The 20010-nt window shown below is 40.5% G+C and overlaps 1 protein-coding gene and 1 pseudogene across 2 annotated transcripts in view; one reads left to right on the top strand and one right to left on the bottom strand.

Moving 5' to 3' along the window:
• Nucleotides 1-20010, top strand: part of UBE2E1 (ubiquitin conjugating enzyme E2 E1) — an 82300-nt gene that overhangs the window by 8202 nt on the left and 54088 nt on the right. The gene's annotated exons all lie outside the window — the stretch shown is intronic.
• On the bottom strand, nt 4831-16217 carry LOC125175044 (uncharacterized; annotated as a pseudogene).

Here is a 20010-nt window from a genome sequence, read left to right as displayed (position 1 = left end):
TCAAGAGTCAGATCTTAACCAGATGCTTAACTGACCCAGCCACCCAGGTGCTCCTCAATTGATGTATCTTGTATATTAATCCTTTATAGGACTCCCTTTCTTCAGTCAGTATTCAGCCTGTGGTTTTAAATTTAAACCATATTTATTAAAATATAGCAGTGGCGGAAAGTAATCTCTGCAATAATCAACTGTGTATTGAGATCAGTGGAAGAATTGCTTCCCTTGAAGGTGCACTGCTTGCATTCCAGTAATTTTTAGCACTTTACTTGGCAAACTTCAAAGTTACTGAACTTAAACTTGTGTGAAATGCAATTGCTAAATATGTTGTAATGTGTGAGCACATAAAGTTAAATCCTCAATGTTGTATATTGTGTTGAGTAGATTTTTTTTTTTTAGAACACTGCAGATTATATTCAGTGTCCAGGTGAGAAGTATTTTAACTGAATATTTTAAAATTTCTCTATGTTGCTGTATAAATCAAATTCTTTCGTAGTTCTGAACTATTTGGTTATTTTTATATATACAGATGAAGTAATGGTCTCCGAACTCATGTATTGTGCATTTGGTTGGATTTTTTTTCCCTGCAGTTTGTCTGTTTGTTTAGGAAAAAAATACTGTCTTAAGTACTGTAATGATTTCTTAAAGCATGCCCTATTTTGGATTATAAAATTATGCCTTTTATTTTTTTGAGTTTTAAATGAAATTATGCCTTTCAGATAGCTGGTGAACTCTGGGCCACTAGAGTCAGTTTTGCACCTGCTGTTCCTAGCCTAGGGCTCAAGCTTTGCTGAATTGACTAGTTACAGCTATATAATCTGTAGACATTAATGTCTGTAAACAGTATGGTTACATATAATAAATGAAATTTTGTCCAAGTCCTTTAAACTTCAGATTTTATTTTAAGAAAATACTGGTGTTTTGAGTAAACTATTCATACAGTGACTTGAAACTTAAAAATTCAGATTGTTTTAGAGCCATTATGTTAAGATAAAATGTCTTCAAGAAGTCATTAAGCATTTCAAGCATGGTGAAGAATTAAAAAATAGGTTTTTGTTTTATATAACTTTATTGCATTTTGATGATTATTTTTGTGTTTCTTAAATATGTAAGCCCAAGTAGATACTTTTTATTTTTGAGAGAACTATGTAATCAGATACAGTTGATTTTATTTTATTTTTAAATTCTTTTTAATGTTTATTTTTGAGAGAGGGAGGGAGGGAGGGAGAGGGGCAGAGAGAGAGAGAGAGAGAGAGGGAGACACAGAACCTGAAGCAGGCTCCAGGCTCTGGGCTGTCAGTACAGGGCGGGGCCCATCGAGGGGCTCTCGAACTCTGGAAAGGTGAGATCATGACCTGAGCCGAAGTCTGATGCTTAACTGGCTGAGCCACTTAGGGGCCCCCAGATACAGTTGATTTTGAAGTTTTACAGCTAAACCTTACCTTTTAAAAGATAATTTTAGGGGCGCCTGGGTGGCGCAGTCGGTTAAGCGTCCGACTTCAGCCAGGTCACGATCTCGCGGTCCGTGAGTTCGAGCCCCGCGTCAGGCTCTGGGCTGATGGCTCGGAGCCTGGAGCCTGTTTCCAATTCTGTGTCTCCCTCTCTCTCTGCCCCTCCCCCGTTCATGCTCTGTCTCTCTCTGTCCCAAAAATAAATAAACGTTGAAAAAAAAAAAATTTTAAAAAAAATAAAAAAAAAAAAGATAATTTTAAAGCTAAAGTGAAGAGCATGTAAAAAATACAATGCAGTTGTTGGAAGAGGTTAACATTTTTTTAACCTTTTTTCTCATTTACTAAAACGGCCGACCATCTGACTTGCCTAACTCCTAGTATTGTAAAGTTCAAATGAGATTAGAGTTTTCTGTATGTATTGTTAGAGTTGCCCATTTAGCTCCTTTTAATAGCTCATATTTTTCTCTTTACTAACATTGCCTTTTATTGCTTGCATTTTAAGTACAGATTTAAGCCATTATACAACAACATAAGAGTGAATGTTTTTGAAAAGTTGAGATGTAGAAGTTGTGTAGTAAAACGTGAAAAATTCCCCTCATGATCTGTTCTGATGCTACCCCTTTGCACAGAGATGCTCCGTACTCCAAGCTAGCTTGCACTTTGTGTGTATCCTTCTGGATAGTTTCAGAGAATTTACTGAATATTGTGGTATTTCTCTGGTTTTACAAAATCTGGATTTGGTGGTAATAATGAGATGTCAGTTTAGAAATCCCAGGCTGCTAACCTTGGAATGAAGAGATCTTTTCCTTGCAATAGTCAAGGCCTCTACGTCTTGTCCAAGTTCAGCATGCTTTAAATGGTTGTTTGGGTGTAAGAAATGGTTTCAGCAGAAGTCATCCTTTACAAAATCCTGTATCTCACCTGAAAAAACTCTTTTTATGTATCTTTCATTCATTTGGTGTTACTAAATGCATTAAAGCTAAATGTGACCAGCATCTGAACAAGTTTTCATTTGGAGAGTTACCAGTTAAGTGTGCTTGCCTTTAAGTGCATAAAGGCAGTATTGAAAAATAGTGAGAACCAGGAGACTGGAGTGTCAAGACAATCAAAATAGCCTCTGAACCAGGGTCAGGTTCCTGGAAATTAAGATCATTAGCTGGGGCCTTGAGAAGGTAGGAAGGAAGGAAGTCTATCCAGAAGTGAATTGCTTACTAAGGGAGTAGGAACTTTTGTGGCTGTTGTGTTTACCAAAAGACCCTGTGTCTGGATTGTAAAACTATACTGCTGTTGTTCCTCAGAAAGCTAACCAGAATTATCATATGACCCAGCAGTTACACTCCTAGGTATATACCTGATTGAAACAGGATTGAAAACAGGGAGTCACACAGATTCTTGTCAGTCAGTGTTTATAGCTGTTCATAATAGCCTCAAAGGGGAAACAACCCAAGTATCCATCAATAGATGAATACATAAACAGAATGGGGCATTTACAATGGAATATTATTCAGCCATAAAAGAGAATGAAGTTCTGCTATGTGCTACAGTATGAATGAACCTTGAAAATGTTACACTAAATAAAATAAGCCAGACACAAAAGGACAAATACTGTGATTGCAGTTACATAAAATACCTAGAATAGATAACTTCATAGAGACAGAAGATGAGAGGTTTCCAGGGCTGGTGTGGGGGAAGGGGAAAATGAGGAATTATTTCTTAATTGGCATAGAATTTCTTTTTGGGGTGATGAAAATTTTGGAAATAGTGGTGATGATTGTACCACATTGTGAATATAATTAATGGCCTCGAGTCTTACCCTTAAAAATGGTTAAAATGGCATAGTTTTTTAAAGTGTTTATTTTTGAGAGGGAGAGAGAGAGAGAGAGCAAGCAGAAGAGCGGCAGAGAGAGGGAGATAGAGGGTCTGAAGCAGGTTCTGGGCTGATGGCAGAGAGCCCAGTGTGGACTCAAACTCACAAACTGAGATCATTACCTGGGCTCAAGTTGGATGCTTAACCAACTGAGCCAGCCAGGCACCCCTAAGATGGCAAATTTTACACATTTTACCACAAAAGCGTTAGGAAAACCCCTGTACCAGTGTTAAAATGTATCTTGAGTGTTAAAAATGCTTATAGCTTACAAGGCACATTTCACTTCTTAGGGATTCTTGTGAAAGATACTAGTATTAAATACTTGTCACTTTCCTTGAGTCTCTGTTACACATGAAAGCTGCCTTCAAGGAGTTCCTTGTCTAGTAACGGTGGTAAGAAATGCATGTACAGATTTTGGATAGTACTTGGAAACATGAATATTATTTGGGAAGTAGTAAATGCACAGTATGTGTTATGAAGGTTCAGAGCAGCGAGAGATTGCTTTGACCTGGGTGTGAGAAATAGTGTCTGCAGCACTTCGAGATCTGGGAAGGCTTCATGGAGGAAATGAGAAGTGGGGTAGAAGAGTAAGAGGCATCTGTAGCAGAGGAAAGGCCAAGAGGGCGCCGTTGGGCAATAGTGAAACCTACGACTAGAGAGGAAAGAGTGGGAGAATAAGCAGCAGTAAGAGATAAAGTTTATGTTCCTCAGTGTCAGGCTGAGGCTTTGAATATCATTATACAGTTACTGGAGAATCTTTGAAACTCTTGAGCTGGAAGTATAATCCAGTTAGAGCTGAGTGTCTGGAAAGACACAAAGCAAGGATTGAGTGGAGTTGGTGGGAACCGAAAGACTTGGGAGAGCTGCAGTAGTCCATGAGGGAGACCAGGTTAGCAGGGAGGCAGGCAGCAGCATCGAAGTGGAGAGGAAAGAGAGATGCAAAGCAGTAGGATCTGGAGAACTCCGTCACTGATTTTAGAGATGCAGGACTTGAAAGGAGTCAGAGCTTCTCTGGGTATTGGGGGAAATTGTGGTGCCATTAACAGAAATCAGTAAGGCTGAAGATGAACTAGTTTGAGAAAACAGAGGGATTAGATAGATCCTCCTTCCAAGGTTTAAATATTTGTCTCATTGACCGAATACAATGCTCAGTGTATTGCTGCCACTTAGTAGGCTCGGTAAATATTTGCAATTTGATCATATATTTATTATTAATTGGTCTTTGAACTCTCACATCTTCCTGGTCTAAGATTAGATTAGATTAGACAAATGGATTATAAACTTCTTAAAAGGCAGGAAGCATGATTTTTCTCTTTGATTCTGATCTTACGTGTTTTTTCCCCCCAACCTTTTTAGTTTACAGAATTTCAAAGCTTATAGAAAAGCTGAAAGAATAATATAGGAACACTCATCTAAGTCATCAGCTGTTAAAATTTCACCACATTTGCTTTGTCTCTCTTTTAAAAATGTCTAAATATTTATTTTGCAGAACCTTCTGGAAGTGTGCTGCAGGCATCATGACACATCCATGTGTTTAGGGTACATGCATTGAACCTGAGGTGGGCTGGCAGGGATGCTGAGGCTGGAACTGGCTTTGGGGGAGTACACGTTAGATTTGAAAGTTTGGATGATGGTTGAAGTATGCCTGATGGCCAAGGGGAAGAGAATTGAGAATTGTGCCGTGTGGGATGTCTACAAAGGAAGGATGAGAGGAAATAACAAGGACCTGGAGAAAAAAGAAGCAACGTAGGAAGTGAGCTGCAAGCTCTAGGGGAGGTCAAGGAAATTTTTTCATTAGCCTTTAAAGTGTAGAGTTAAGGGGCGCCTGGGTGGCGCAGTCGGTTAAGCGTCCGACTTCAGCCAGGTCACGATCTTGCGGTCCGTGAGTTCGAGCCCTGCGTCAGGCTCTGGGCTGATGGCTCAGAGTCTGGAGCCTGTTTCCGATTCTGTGTCTCCCTCTCTCTCTGACCCTCCCCCGTTCATGCTCTGTCTCTGTCCCAAAAATAAATAAACATTGAAAAAAAAATTAAAAAAAATAAAGTGTAGAGTTAAGAGTGTGCTCTCTAGGCTGAGAAGAAGTAGAAAAAAAAAATGAAAATGGCAAGGAGGGAGATACTGTAATGTTTTTAAAACATGATTGTAGAGAAGGTGATAGATTATAGAACTGAGATCATAAGTGGAAAGCATATATTTAGAAAGGTCGGAAGCCTGGAACTTTATGATAGAGTGACAGTTTCTAGAGGATTGGAAGCATTTTTTCGTCCTTGAATAACACTCCAGCTACTTGCATAGAACAGAAAGAAGTAACGTCTGTCCCCAGTGTTCTTTGGTTCTTTCTGGATAGACTTTAAGTTCCTTGAGAGCAGGAATTCTGTCTTTGTCATCCCTACCTTGTCCAAGAAAGAGTAGATAAACAGTACATATTTGTTAAATTAAAACACCAACACAAAAACCTAATTTGAGTCTGAAGGCTTAATGGAATGTCTTCATTACCCTCTTCAGAAAATAATGGAAAGAGCTGTGGAAATTGCTGTCACATTTTACAGCTGTCTGTTGCTGGCAGTCTTTCTGAGTTGGCACTCGAGCAGTTTTGGCAATTTTCACCTTCTCGGAATCACGGAGGACCTCTGGACCACAGTGTTCTACAAAAGACAGGATCAGTGCTGTGGACTAGATTGAGAAGACGTATAAAGAAAATACCAGTACCTTCGATTACCATGTTTTGACTTGATGAGATTAGTGTTTGCCAACAAGTGAGCGTGGGTTTAGGGGTGCTAAGTAAATTGGACTTCCTAGTGATGTTCCCCCAAATCCTTCCTAAAGCTATTCCAGATAGTTACGTTAGAGATGCTGGCACCCGCCTGAGACATCTGACACATTCCCCATCATCAGTGGAGTGAAACAGGGTTTCATAATAAGCCCATTCTTATTCAGCCTCTCTTAATGCAGCCATGCTGTAAAGTGAAACAAAAGACCTAGTAACTAGTGTCAGAATATGGCTCTAATCCTCTGGGAAACTTCCTATTCTATGGGCTGAGAAGCTCATCAAAGCTCTTTGCTTGAAAATTGTAATCCAGGAATTGCTGTATGCTCGTGTTTTTTTTTTCTTGTAACATACATGCAAGTGATTATGGATTACTTTGTAGAGTCTGTGCTGCGCTGCACTGCATAGATGATAAACCTGTGGAAGGCAAGGTGGTGTCTCAGCCCAGTCAGCAAAGGCTTAGGAAGCCAATAGTTTTCGTATGCAGAACGTAATTGAAAGTTGTCACTGGGTTTTGTTACTTGGGGTAGCATACTATTCACTAATATGTCAATTAACAAAGTAGTCAGAAACAATTCTGTCTGCTTTCTTCTTTTTTTTCCTGTCTGCTTTCTAAAGAACCTGAATAGGACAGAGGGAAATGCCAGGCCACAATAAAGGGACTGTATTATGAAGTTCTTAAATAGCACTCAACATTGCATTTGCTACAGGTGTCACATCTGACTTATCTCTAGTACTGACTTGTGTCAGCATTAAATTTTATTTTTTATTATTTTTTTATTAAAAGTTTTTAACATGTTTTAGAGAGAGAGTGCGCGCGCAAGCAAGCAAGGGTGACGCAGAGAGAGAAGGAGACACAGAATCGGAAGCAGGCTCTAGTCTCTGAGCCGTCAGCCCAGAGCCCGATGTGGAGCTCGAACTCCAGAACAGTGAGATCATGACCTGAGCCGAAGTCAGGTGCTCAACTGACTGGGCCACCCACGTGCCCTTTTTATTTTTTAAGTTTATTTATTTTTGAGAGAGAAAGCATGGGTGGGGGAGGGGCAGAGAGAGAAAATCCCAAGCAGGCTCCTTACTGTCAGCATGGAGCCCAATGCAAGGCTCGAATCCACGAACCATAGAGATCATGACCTGAGCCGAAGCTGGACGCTTAACCAAATGAGCCACCCAGGCGCCCCTAAGTTTTAAATAGTAATAATTGATGGCGGCTCAGTAGGGTTTACCAGTATTGAAATGATGATCATTATGTGTAATACCAGGACACTGGGTATTTGTATCTATTTTAATTGATGGAAAATTGATGTGGGATAGATCTTAATAAGTTCTGTAAGAAAAGACATAGAAGCACATTTTCAGATAGGAACAGAGCAGTTTAGAATGATTTTACTTAGAAGTTTTAGATAGGATACAGGTCAAAAGGTCAGGATTGGGGTGCCAGGGTGGCTTAGTTGGTAGAGTGTCTGACTCTGGATTTTGGCTCAGGTCGTGATCCCAGGGTTGTGGGATCGAACCCTACATTGAGTTCCTCACTGAGTGTGGAGCCTGCTTAAGTTTCTTTATCTCTCCCTCTGTCCCTCTCCCCTGCTTACGTTCTCTCTCCCTCAAATAAAAAAAAGTCAAGATTATAATCAGGAAGCAGTGTTGTACAAGAGTGACAACAGCCTGAGTAAATCAAGTCATATTCATTTAAGATATTAGAGTCCTCTGTGCTATGTAGGTGACTAAAACACACCTGGCCTCTGATTTGTGGAATTTGAGTTTCATTTTATTTTATTTACTTATTTTTATTTTTATTTATTTATTTTTCTTGTATACGTAAAAAAAATTTTTTTTAATTTACATCCAAGTTAGCATATACCGCAACCATGATTTCTGGAGTAGATTCCTTAATGCCCCTTACCCATTTAGCCCATCCCCCCCCCCCACAACCCCTCCAGTAATCCTCTGTTTGTTCTCCATATTTATGAGTTTCTTATGTTTTGTCCCCCTCCCTGTTTTTATATTATTTTTGCTTCCCGTCCCTTGTGTTCATCTGTCCTGTGTCTTCAAGTCCTCATATGAGTGAAGTCGTATGATATTTGTCTTTCTCTGACTAATTTCACTTAGCATAATGCCCTCTAGTTTCATCCACATAGTTGCAAATGGCAACATTTCATTCTTTTTGATTGCCAAGTAATATCCATTGTGTGTGTGGAATATGTGTGTGTGTGGAAGATGTGAAGACCACATCTTTATCCATTCATCCATCGATGGACATTTGGGCTCTTTCCGTACTTTGGCTATTGTTGATAGTGCTGCTATAAACATTGGGGTGCATGTGCCCCTTCAAAACAGCACACCTGTATCCCTTGGATAAATACCTAGTAGTGCAGTTGCTGAGTCGTAGGGTAGTTCTGTTTTTAATTTTTTGAGGAACCTCCATACTGTTGTTACAGAGTGGCTGCACCAGTTTGCGTTCCCACCAGCAGTGCGAAAGAGATCCTCTTTCTCCGCATCCTTGCCAACATCTGAGGATGTTGCCTGAGTTGTTAATGTTAGCCATTCTGACAGGTGTGAGGTGGTATCTCATTGTGGTTTTGATTTGTATTTCCTGGATGATGAGTGATATTGAATATTTTTTCATGTGTCAGTTGGCCATCTGGATGTCTTCTTTGGAGAAGTGTCTATTCATGTCTTTTGCTCATTTCTTCACTGTATTTGTTTTTTGGGTATTGAGTTTGATAACTTCTTTATAGATTTTGGATACTAACCCTTTATCTGATATGTCGTTTGCAAATATCTTCTCCCATTCTGTCGGTTGCCTTTTAGTTTTGCTGATCGTTTCCTTCACTGTGCAGAAGCTTCTTATTTTGATGAGGTCCCAATAGTTCATGTTTGCTTTTGTTTCCCTTGCCTCTGGAGACGTGTTGAGTAAGAAGTTGCTGCGGCCAAGATCAAAGAGGTTTTTGCCTGCTTTCTCCTCGAGCATTTTGATGGCTTCCTGTCTTACATTTAGGTCCTTCATCCATTTTGAATTTATTTTTGTGTATGGTGTAAGAAAGTGGTCCAGGTTCATTCTCCTGCATGTCGCTGTCCAGTTTTCCTAGCACCACTTGCTGAAGAGACTGTATTCCATTGGATATTCTTTCCTGCTTTGTCAAAGATTAGTTGGGGATACATTTGTGGGTCCATTTCTGGGTTCTCTATTCTGTTCCATTGATCTGAGTGTTTTTGTGCCAGTACCATATTGTCTTGATGATTACAGCTTGAAGTCCGGTATTACTGTTTTTATTTAGTGTTTTTTTTTGAGGGGGGGGAGGGTGGAGAGAATGAGTGGGGGAGGGGCAGAGAGAGAGGGAGACCCAGAGTGTGAAGCAGGCTCCAGGCTCTGAGCTGTCCGCACAGAGCCTGATGTGCGGCTCAAACCCATGAACTGTGAGATCGTGACCTGAGCTGAAATCGGAGGCTCAACTGACTGAGACACCCAGGCACCCCTACTTACTTATTTTTAAAATCACTTTCTGTAATATGTCAATACGTATGTAAATACATGAGACTCGAAAGCAAGAAAGTACTCAGTCCCCGAGTTGGTAGTTTAGGGGAAATTCATGACAACGAGCCTTTCCAGTCTCCCAGGAAAAGAAGGGGTTGAGAGGACACAATATCACTAGGCCTCTGGTGAACTCAGTGCTGGGGCCACACATGGCCTAGTTCTCCACCAAGTTTGGAAAGTACTAATTGTCCTGGTCCTGCTCCTACTCCTACACGTGGCCTCCAGCTTCCAGAATGGCCTCTTCCTTTAGTTCTGTGGCATTTTCACTCGGGAGAAGACCGCTTACCCTGTTGTGGTGTCAGAGTTCTGGAGGACTTGTCATCTAATAGGATGATGAAGGGAGATCTCGTTAGTACCTTGCCATTTGCTTTCCATCTGTGGTACTTAGAACCTCAAGATCGGGGCACCTGGGTGGCTCAGTTGGTTGAGTATCCATCTCTTGATTTTGGCTTAGGTCATGATCTCGCAGTTCATGAGATATAATCCTTTTTTGGGCTTCCTACTGACCTGTGAAGCCTCCTTGGTATTCTTTCTCCCGCTCTCTGCCCTTCCCTGACTTGTGCTCGCACATGCGCATGCATGTGTGAGTGCGCACGCGCTCTCTCTCTCTCTCTCTCTAAGTAAATAAACATTAGAAAGAAAAAAAAAACCAAAAACTAATGGTCGAGGAGTCTCAGGGTCTCTCAAGGGCTCGTCTGAGCCCTGGCTGGCCATGGGGATTTCTGAGGGCTGTCCTGCTTCCTCCTTGGAGCACACCTCCTCTCCCTCTGGCTCTAGGATGGCATCTGGTTCTCAAGGGAAAACTGGGTACCCAGAGGCATGTCTAATTCAGAAGATGAAATTGCCTCTAAGGGCAGAACAGGCTCTGGGGGAAGATTTGATTTGGGGGCTTCAGTCTCAAATAGTTCACTCAGCTGTTTCACCACTGGGCTTGGGGTCTCTCTGCTGCTGGTCTTCAAGGTGTCTGCAAGGCTGAGGATAGGAGAGCAGGGATCTGATCAGAACCTTCCAACTGCTCCCCTGTTGGTAGGTTTGGCTGTGGAGAACTCTCTGCCTGGATGGGAGTGTGTAGGATGCTGACACTAGGTAAATGGGAATCTGCCTCCAGGGCCAGAAGCTTGTGCAGTGGAGGTCGTGCTGGAGTGACTGGGGTGCTCTTTGCAGAGCCCCGCCTGGGGCAAGGAGGGGATGCTGGGCCCCTACCCCTCTTTTGGGTGCCCAGCAGCTGGAGCCTCATCTGAAACAGCCCATGCTGTTTCAGACTTCCCTGAAACTTGAATTTTAGTAGGCAGTACAGACAGTAACCGGTAGAAGGATAGATAACTACAAGTTGAGTCAGCTTGTAAGAGAAATTAACAGTGCATTGATGGAGAATAATTGGGGTAGGGAGGTTACTTGGAGAAGGTTTTAAAAACACATGTAGGCAAAGACCTGAAAAATGAGAAGGAAGGAGGAGTCCTTGTGAAAAGTACAGGAAGAACATCCCAGACTGAAACACAAACACGGAGGCCCTGAGATGGGGAGAACCATGTGATGCAGGATCATGTAGACCAAGATAGAGAGTTTGGATTTTCATTCTAAGAGTGGGAAGCCATTCAAGGTTGTGAAGCAAGAAAGTGACATTATTTCAGTAGTGATTTTCCTACCCTACTTGCTGTGTGGAAGATCACTGGGGAGGAAGGCACAAGAGGAAGAAAGGAGACCAGAAAGGAGGGTATTGGTGTATTCTAGGCAACTGGTGATGGCAGTTCGTATTAAGATGGTGGCAGTGAAGATGGGATTAGATCACCTGGACCTGTTGATGGATGGATTGCATGGGGAGATGAGAGAAAGGACCAAGAATGGCTCCAAGTTTCTGTGGTCTTCGATGATGGCCTCATTTTACTGAGAGGAACAAGACTGGAATAGGATCTTTATGTGTTTGGGGATGAGGACGGCATAGAAAATGAGTCTTTGGGGCGCCTAGGTGGCTCGGTCAGTTAAATGTCTGACTCTTGATCTCCACTCAGGTCATGATCTCACAGTTTGTGGGCTCGAGCCCCACGTTGGGCTCTGATCTGACAACACAGAGCCTGCTTGGGATTCTGTCTCTCCCTCTCCGCCCCTTCCCCACTCAACTTCTCTCTGTCTCTTTCTCTCAAAATAAGTAAATAAACTTAAAAAAAAAAATGTGTTCTAACATTTCTGGGGGGGGGGGAGAAAAAATGAATCCTTCTTTGTGGGTATGTTAGGTTTCAGGTAGATACTAATGAGGCATCCAAATGAAGGTGTCAAATAGAAGTTAGATATAAGAGGGGCGCCTGGATGGCTCAGTCGGTTGAGCGACTGACTTCGGTTCAGGTCATGATCTGCGGTCTGTGAGTTCGAGCCCCACATCGGGCTCTCTGCTGGCAGCTCAGAGCCTGGAACCTGCTTAGGATTCTGTGTCTCCCTCTCTCTCTGCTCCTCCCCTGCTCATGCTCTGTCTCTCTCTCTGTGTCTCTCTCTCTCTCTCTGTCAAAAATAAATAAACATTAAAAATTTTTTTAAAAGTTAGATATAAGTAATTGGAACTTAGAGGAATATTTTGAACTCAAGATAGACACATAAGCTTGAGCTACATGTACATTTGGGAGACGTTCAATATATAGAAGCTCTTATCTGGGGAATGCCTCAAGCTCACCTAGAGAAGAAAGGTGTAGTGGGAAGAGGGCCCGGGATGCAGACTTAAACCTGTAGCATTTAGAGGTTGTATGGCCTGAAGGAGAAGCGAGCAAAGGGGACTGAGAGCAGGAAAATCGAGAGCGTAGTGAGTGGAAAGCATTTTGAGGTAGAGTGGTCATCAGCTCTGAAATAACACTGTGAGGTCAGGAAAGATGAGCAAGTAACCTGGATTTCACAATTTCAAATTTTTGGTGACCTTTACAAGACAGATCTAATGTAAGAGATGTGACACAAAAGAGGGGATGATTTTCAAGAAGGAAAAGATGTTTGTGTTTTTCTTTCCAGTTAGAAGATTTCATGGTGTTTATTCAGGGGAGGTACATTAGTATTATCAGATTTTTATACTTTAGGGCAGAACATCATGTAATTATTTTCCTTGGGAGAGTGCTTCTCATTTTTGGTGTATTCTCAAAGGATTTTTGAGGTTTGGGGCGGGGAAGGTTCCTCTCCCCACCCCACTAGAAAAAAGTTCCTATTTTAGTAGATTCAAGTTCTTTGTGATCTTTATGGCTTCCATTGTAGTATGGATATCATATGTAAGTAGTGCTGGGTCCGTATATCACATGTTGATGAATACCTTTGGCAGGGCTTATTTTGAAAATACTAGGGAGTGGATTAATTGGAAAATCAGTAAATTGCTGCTGCCATCCTTAAATTTTTTTTACACGCTTTGATTTGTGTCGACCTTTTGTATACTTGTGGATGCATGAGAATGAGTGGGTACATGTGTATACTTTTAACACAGTGTAAATTGTTCATCATACTCAATTTTTTCATCCTTTTAAGATTGGCTGTTTTGTTCAAGCTTTACATTGAACTTACCTGGAATTCTTAAAGCATCATCGTATAAGCATCCTCATTCCAATCATTTACCAACCTCATTTTATTTATTATTTTGTTTTATATTATCCAGGTAGTCTTGGTCCGTGTAACATGATAATTAAAGTTGTCCCTTTTTCTGAGAGTGGTCTTCTAAGACACATACTTGTAAAGTACACATAGGAAGCCAGGGAACAGTAGGACAACTAGAGTCATTGTTAAATGTGGGTGGTAATAGTTTCATGTAAGAAAATGTCATGATGGAAATGTTTATCTTAGGACTTCTCATTAGAACAGTATGTGTACAAAGTAGCTTGTGTGTAAAAATTCAGATGCCAGATTCCCATTCAAATTTGGGTGTGAGGGGTTTGGGGGAAGTGATAACGGTAGACATTCTAAGTGGTCTAGTTGTGGTGTCCTTTTACTCATGTCATCACAAAAATTACCAGTCAAGTACTTTACTACACTTTTAGTCTTAAAAACATAGTATATCTCATTGACGTTAGCTTTGTTTAAAAGTGGGTTCTTAGCGTTATGATTGATACTTTTCACATTTTCTAACCATTAGAGGTTCTCTTCTAGTGTGCTTGTACAGTAAATGAGTATTTGGAGGAGAAATTATTTGTGGTGTGTCTTATTCAGATAACTTTGACAAATTCTAAATTAAAATCGATGACCTAGAGAAATGGTTTTTATTTGTATAACATGAAGCTTCAGGCTCAAATCCTGGTACTGGAGGTCGCTGGGCAAGATGAAGGCAGCCTGATTGTGCTGCTTGGTGAGGTCAGTGACTCGGACTGTCTTACAGAGGGATACAGAGTTCTGGGAGCATTGAGGGTAGACTTCAGAAGTTTTCGGGATTGGAAGACATTCTTACAGTTCAGATTGTTAGTTGGGATCACGCAAGCGTTAGTAGGCACTGCCAGAGGGAATCGGATGATAACGTGTGGAGCCACAAGTGTTTGGCTACATAGGGAGTTTGTTCCGCCAAAAACGTAAGTTTCTCCTTCCTCCTCTATGGGAATACATCTCAGCTTTTCAAGGTAACTTATTGGAATTGGCTTTATAAAATTTTATTTCTTAGTAGACTTTGCTGGAGCACATTTATCCTAAAGAAAGAGATGTTGAATTGGTATACATCAAAGACTGTAAAAGAAAACATTTGTTTTATAACAAGCACCCAGGAGGATATTCTTCTAAACATGAAAGATAACTTTCCTCTAACCTAAGTAAATATTTCAAACCAAATGTATGTTAAGTGATTATAGTAATGTGTGAGCAGAGACTAGCAGTAAAGATAGCAATATCGTACATTACTTAATAGTACGTGATACTTCTTTGGCTTTGGTCCTTTTTCTGAGCGATTGTTTCTATGAGAGTCCTCAGGATGCATGGATTCATTTTTCAGCTAGACTGGTAGCCTTCCCAGAAAATGTTTCTTCTCTGTAGTTCAGTATCCTGAGATGTTTTCACATCTGAAGTGTTTATACATAGTAAACACTGTCAAGTGATATGGACCAGTCCTAAAATAAACCATATGCTGAGGACACAATTCTTGTTAGAACTGAAATTTGAAATTGGTTTCTGTTTTCTCTGGCAATACTGCTAGATTCTATGTAGATACAGGGGGTTTTACTACTACTTTTACTGCAGCAATTTTACATTTATGTATATTGGGAGGAAATTCTATATTGTAGTACCTGCAAGTTAAAACACTATGACTGTGGGGGGGGGGGGGGGGGAAGCTATTAAGATCTTGGAGTCCAAATTAATGTTTGTGATGGAAATTTTATAGCTAAATGGATTGGCTGCTCCCTTCTCTGTACTCTTCTCTTGTGTCCTAATTATTACGTGGTGTGTATTAATAAACAAATTTTTATCCATTCTCCATTCTGTTGCTAGATTACTGCTATGTTCTTCTTTTTCCAGAGCCGTTCTTGAAACCTTTCTACATGGGTGTTTGTTACAGTCCAACTCTCACTGCTTTCCAAAGACTTAGATTCCCCAGCCTTTTCAGTAAGCCCCTCCAAAACCGTTGTCTTCAGTTCTGAAGCTTCTCTGATCTCTGGCAAGCCTCTATCTACTGTAGTGTGTGGTTTGAGGATGATAACATATACACATTGTCTTTGACCTGGAGATTCATAAAAAGAAATCCTATCTTGAGGCGCTTGGGTGGCTTAGTCGGTTGGATGTCCGATTTCAGCTCAGGTCGTGATCTCACGGTCCGTGAGTTTGAGACCCCTGTCGGGCTCTGTGCTGACAGCTCAGAGCCTGGAGCCTGTTTCAGATTCTGTGTCTCCCTCTCTCTCTGCCCCCCCCCCCCCCACCCCCCACGCTCTGTCTCTGTCTCTCTCAAAAATAAATAAACATTAAAAATTAAAAAACAAAAAAGATGCTATCTTGTTTAAGGGGGTAAGTCAAATCTCAGGATACCTAATGACATTACTGCAGGCTTAATTTGCATTTTCCTTTCTGGATAAAATCTCTGTCAGTTCACTCTTGCGTTTTTGGCTTTCTTACACCCAGGTGTGCCCCCTTCCCTTACTGCCCTTTCTAGAAAAAAAGGATTAACCACTTGGATGAAGTCTTCTCAGAAATTTCTTCTGGACATACTCACTTGAGTCAAAAAAAAACAGATAGTTTATAGACACTTGACTTTTTGAGGGAGAGATACAATTGGGTACATCCAGACCGTATCTATGAATTGTTACTGGCCTAACTTTGAAGGTATGATTCATTCCGTAACAGGTATTTATATGGAGTCTAGTAGGGCACTAATTATGTTCCTCGAATGAGTTTTTAAAATATATAACCTACTGAACACACATTATTTGCATCATGAGAATTGTCTGTACTTATTAATAACAACAGATTTTTGTTTGTTCCAGCTAAGTCTTCGTACTAGTTTTGCAAGTGTATTGAGGCCTGGCAGGGTTATCTGTGACTCAGCCGGGGTGGGCGGGGCAGTCTCCTACCTGCTCCATCTGTGTTCTCTGCCTGTTTAACTGTGAGCCAGGCTGAGTAGTACGCATCATTGAGCAGACTGCCAATACGTAGGTCTCTGCCTGACCTGGCCTGTTCCATCGTAAAGCCCTTTGACTTAAGATATAGCTGTAACCAGCTGCTCCTCACCGTATTCAGTTCATTCTAACATTTACTGAGCATTTCCGGTTGTGCCAGGTCCTGAAGATAGAGCAGTAAAAAAGACAATGTCCCTTTCCTAATGGGCCTTACATTCATATGGAGGGAGGGACGATTTAAAAATGTACGAAAGTAATTTCAGTACTAAGGAATTAAAACAGGGTAATGGCATAGTGAGCGACTAAGCTGACTGGGTCACTGTTTTAGGGAGATGGCCATGAGTGATGACCAGGACGTAGGCATGAGAAAAACATTTTAGGCAGAAAGACAGAAAATAGGTGCTGCATGGGGGAAGGCCAGCGTGGCTGGATGTTGTGCATAAGGATGAAAGTGGTAGGAGATGAGGTAGGCAAGAGTCAGATGATATTAATTTCAGTAGAAAGCCATTGGAGGGTTTTAAGTAAAGGAATGATATACCACCACACTTAGCCTGTACTTGAATATTTCACATAAAACTTCCAACTTGTAAAAAGCTTTTGGAGATATACTTTGTAAATATCTTTTTTTCTTTTTAACGTTTATTTATTTTTGAGACAGAGAGAGACAGAGCATGAATGGGGGAGGGTCAGAGAGAGGGAGACACAGAATCTGAAACAGGCTCCGAGCTCTGAGCTGTCAGCACAGAGCCCGACGCGGGGCTTGAACTCAAGGACCGCGAGATCATCCCCTGAGCTGAAGTCGGCCGCTTAACCGACTGAGCCACCCAGGCGCCCCCGTAAATGTCTTTTTTTAATGGACAGATTTACTGACATTTTCTTACGTAGAGTTTCTTTTACGTCTGGATATAATTGATATGTCTTCATACCCATTATGTCTAGATATCTGTATCTGTTATATCTAGAAATTGTATAAAATTTAGAGACCTGCTACCCCAAATTTGTGTCTAAACCAGTGAAGGGAAGTAGAACAGTACTTAGCGCGTCCTGACGTAATGGATGGGTGAAAGTATGAATGCTCTGTAATGCACACATAGCGTTCAGAGCCAACAAAAGCAGCTTGTCAGTCGTCTTTGTAATCTCTCCACCTGGCTTCCTCATTGTCCGTTTGATGTGCAGATAGCCTCAGTAGGCCAGTGTGGAAGCATCAAGAGTTAGGCCTTGTATCTCTTTAAAAGCAGGAACAGCAAATGAGAGCTTGAGGAAGCAATGAAGAACCCTCAGTAGTCTGGGAGGCAGCTTGCCAGATTTCTTCTAGTCCCCACATGGTTATCTGTGATACTGAAAAGCTTTATCTGTGCATTGGGAAGTCCCAAATCTTTGTGATATGACCATATAGAGAGAATGCTTTCCAGTTTCTTTGATTTGGTAAATGCTTTTATGGAATAATAATTTTGTCATAATTTTTAGTTACAGTAGCCGAGATATTTGGAGTAAAGGGGACATGTAGGCCAGACACAGGTTAAGGCTATAAAACAGATTGATAGTGATATAAACATTTTTAGATGTGTATTTGAAATTTCAGTTAGAAAAAACCAAAACAAAAAACAAATTCTGTTACTGCAACTCTTTTGATTAGTTTTTATGCTATAAAATGACTTATAAAATGAAATGTAATTCCAGGGTATCTTAATAAACAATTACAGGGGGTTTGGGGTTACAATGATAAGAAATTCAATCATTTCATGATGAAGGTAATTTTTCTTACTGAAAGACCCGTTTTTTTGTGATTATTTTTTCCCCTGAGCTAATAATAAACAGCTAAGAGAGAGGCCCCTAGGAAAATTGTTTTTCACTTATCCATTATAGAAAAAAATTACACATGTCATTCTCAGAATTCTTGAGGGGACGAAATTTCAGTGCAAACATGATGTAGGAGTTTACTTAAAGGGAAACAGCACCAATAATACAAAATAATCAAAATGCAAAAAAACTTTAATTTGAATTAGACTTTGAAATGAATTTTGGTAATTATATTGTAAAATGATATGAATATGTTCAGTACTCTGGGTATTCACTTTATACAAAATACTGAATAATGGAAAGCCTGATTTGTGATATTTTGGACAACTCTTTAGACTTACAGTACAAATCTTAGCTTCTTTTTGCTTCATATTCTATGTTGTAGAGATTCTAAAAATAGAATAAAACTTTAATAAAAATGATAGCAGCTAACCTTATGTGAATATGATTGTTCTCATTTTACAGATAAGGAACAGAGAAGCTTAAAATGGTTAATTAAGTAGCTTGCCTAAGGGCACTCTGCTCTTGAGTGGTGAAGCTGGTACTTAGATCCTGGCCTTCAAAGCCTTTATGCCTAACCATGATACTCTACTGCCTCTTATAGTAGCTCTGAATTGTAGGCCTTACATCGGGTTGTTTATTGCTTGTTAAATTTTATTCAGCAGAAATGTATGTAAATTTTAAAAAGTAAGGGGCACCTAGGTGGCTCAGTCGGTTGAACAGGCAACTTTTGATTTTGGCTCAGGTCCGTAATCCCAGGATTGTGGGATTGAGCCCTGTCAGGCTCCTCACTGAGCATGGAGCCTGTTTAAGATATTCATTCATTCTTTCTCCCCCTCTCTCCCTCCCTCCCTCTCTCTTCCTCTCCCTTTTCCTCCCTCTGCTCCTCTCCCCAGCTCGAGAGCATGCTCTCTACAAAAAAACAAAACAAAACAAACAAAAAAACTCTTTAAAAAGGTAGGCTTGGGGCGCCTGGGTGGCGCAGTCGGTTAAGCGTCCGACTTCAGCCAGGTCACGATCTCGCGGTCCGTGAGTTTGAGCCCCGCGTCAGGCTCTGGGCCGATGGCTCGGAGCCTGGAGCCTGTTTCCGATTCTGTGTCTCCCTCTCTCTCTGCCCCTCCCCCCTTCATGCTCTGTCTCTCTCTGTCCCAAGAATAAATAAATAAACGTTGAAAAAAAAATTTTTTTTTAAAAAAAGGTAGGCTTATTTCACAACGTAGCTACTGAGTTGCTGATGCTGTTTCATCAGGCTGACCATTTACTTCTACATGTTCTCCGGCGTAGGTTTGATCATCATGGTATTCCTCTTTAAAAAATTTCAGGCCTCCAGTTGCCTTTAGAATGAAGTGCCTGAAATTTCCTTTTATGAGGTATAAACTTCTTAACAACCTGATTCTAGTCTACTGTATTCCTATCTTATTGTTAACCTCCCATTATTTACTATATTCCATCTACTCCTTGGAATATTCCGTCTCCCAGTTTCTATCCTTATTATTCTTCAAGACTCAGATGAAACTGATTCACTCCAAACTGTCTCTCATCTGTGTCTCATGACATGTACTTCTTTATAACATTTACCTATTCATTTATAGTCATTTGTGTCTGTCACTGCAACAGATTAAGTTCTTTAAAATGTGATTGTTCTATTTCTTGCACCCAACATCAGGAGATAACCTAAAAAATTTGAAGGATTACTGAAACAAATTACAGTATTTGATTAGTACAGTAGTTGTGTAAATGTTATCAAGGGCAGTTCTTTAGATGTTAACGTCAGTCACTGAGAAGGTATAGTCAAGTTGAAGTGACTAAACCATAGAGTCAGTTTTAATTTCTTGTTGGTAAAAAAAAACCAAAACCATTTCTGTTCTTGTATGTTAAATATAATATTTATCCTTAAGATTTTAAATATAGGTTTAATTTTTAAGAAAATACAGTATGTATACCTAGTGATTTAAAATTTAGATCAGCTTTACAAAATGAGAAAATGGGATCTTTATTTAGATATTTGCTTATGTTAGTTGAAACATTTGCTAGTAAAGGCAATGGAATTGCTGTGT

The sequence above is a fragment of the Prionailurus viverrinus genome, chromosome C2 (genome assembly GCF_022837055.1).
Source record: "Prionailurus viverrinus isolate Anna chromosome C2, UM_Priviv_1.0, whole genome shotgun sequence".
NCBI lineage: Eukaryota > Metazoa > Chordata > Mammalia > Carnivora > Felidae > Prionailurus > Prionailurus viverrinus.
Note: the sequence above shows the minus strand (reverse complement) of the source record. Positions and strands in the feature narration are given on the sequence as shown.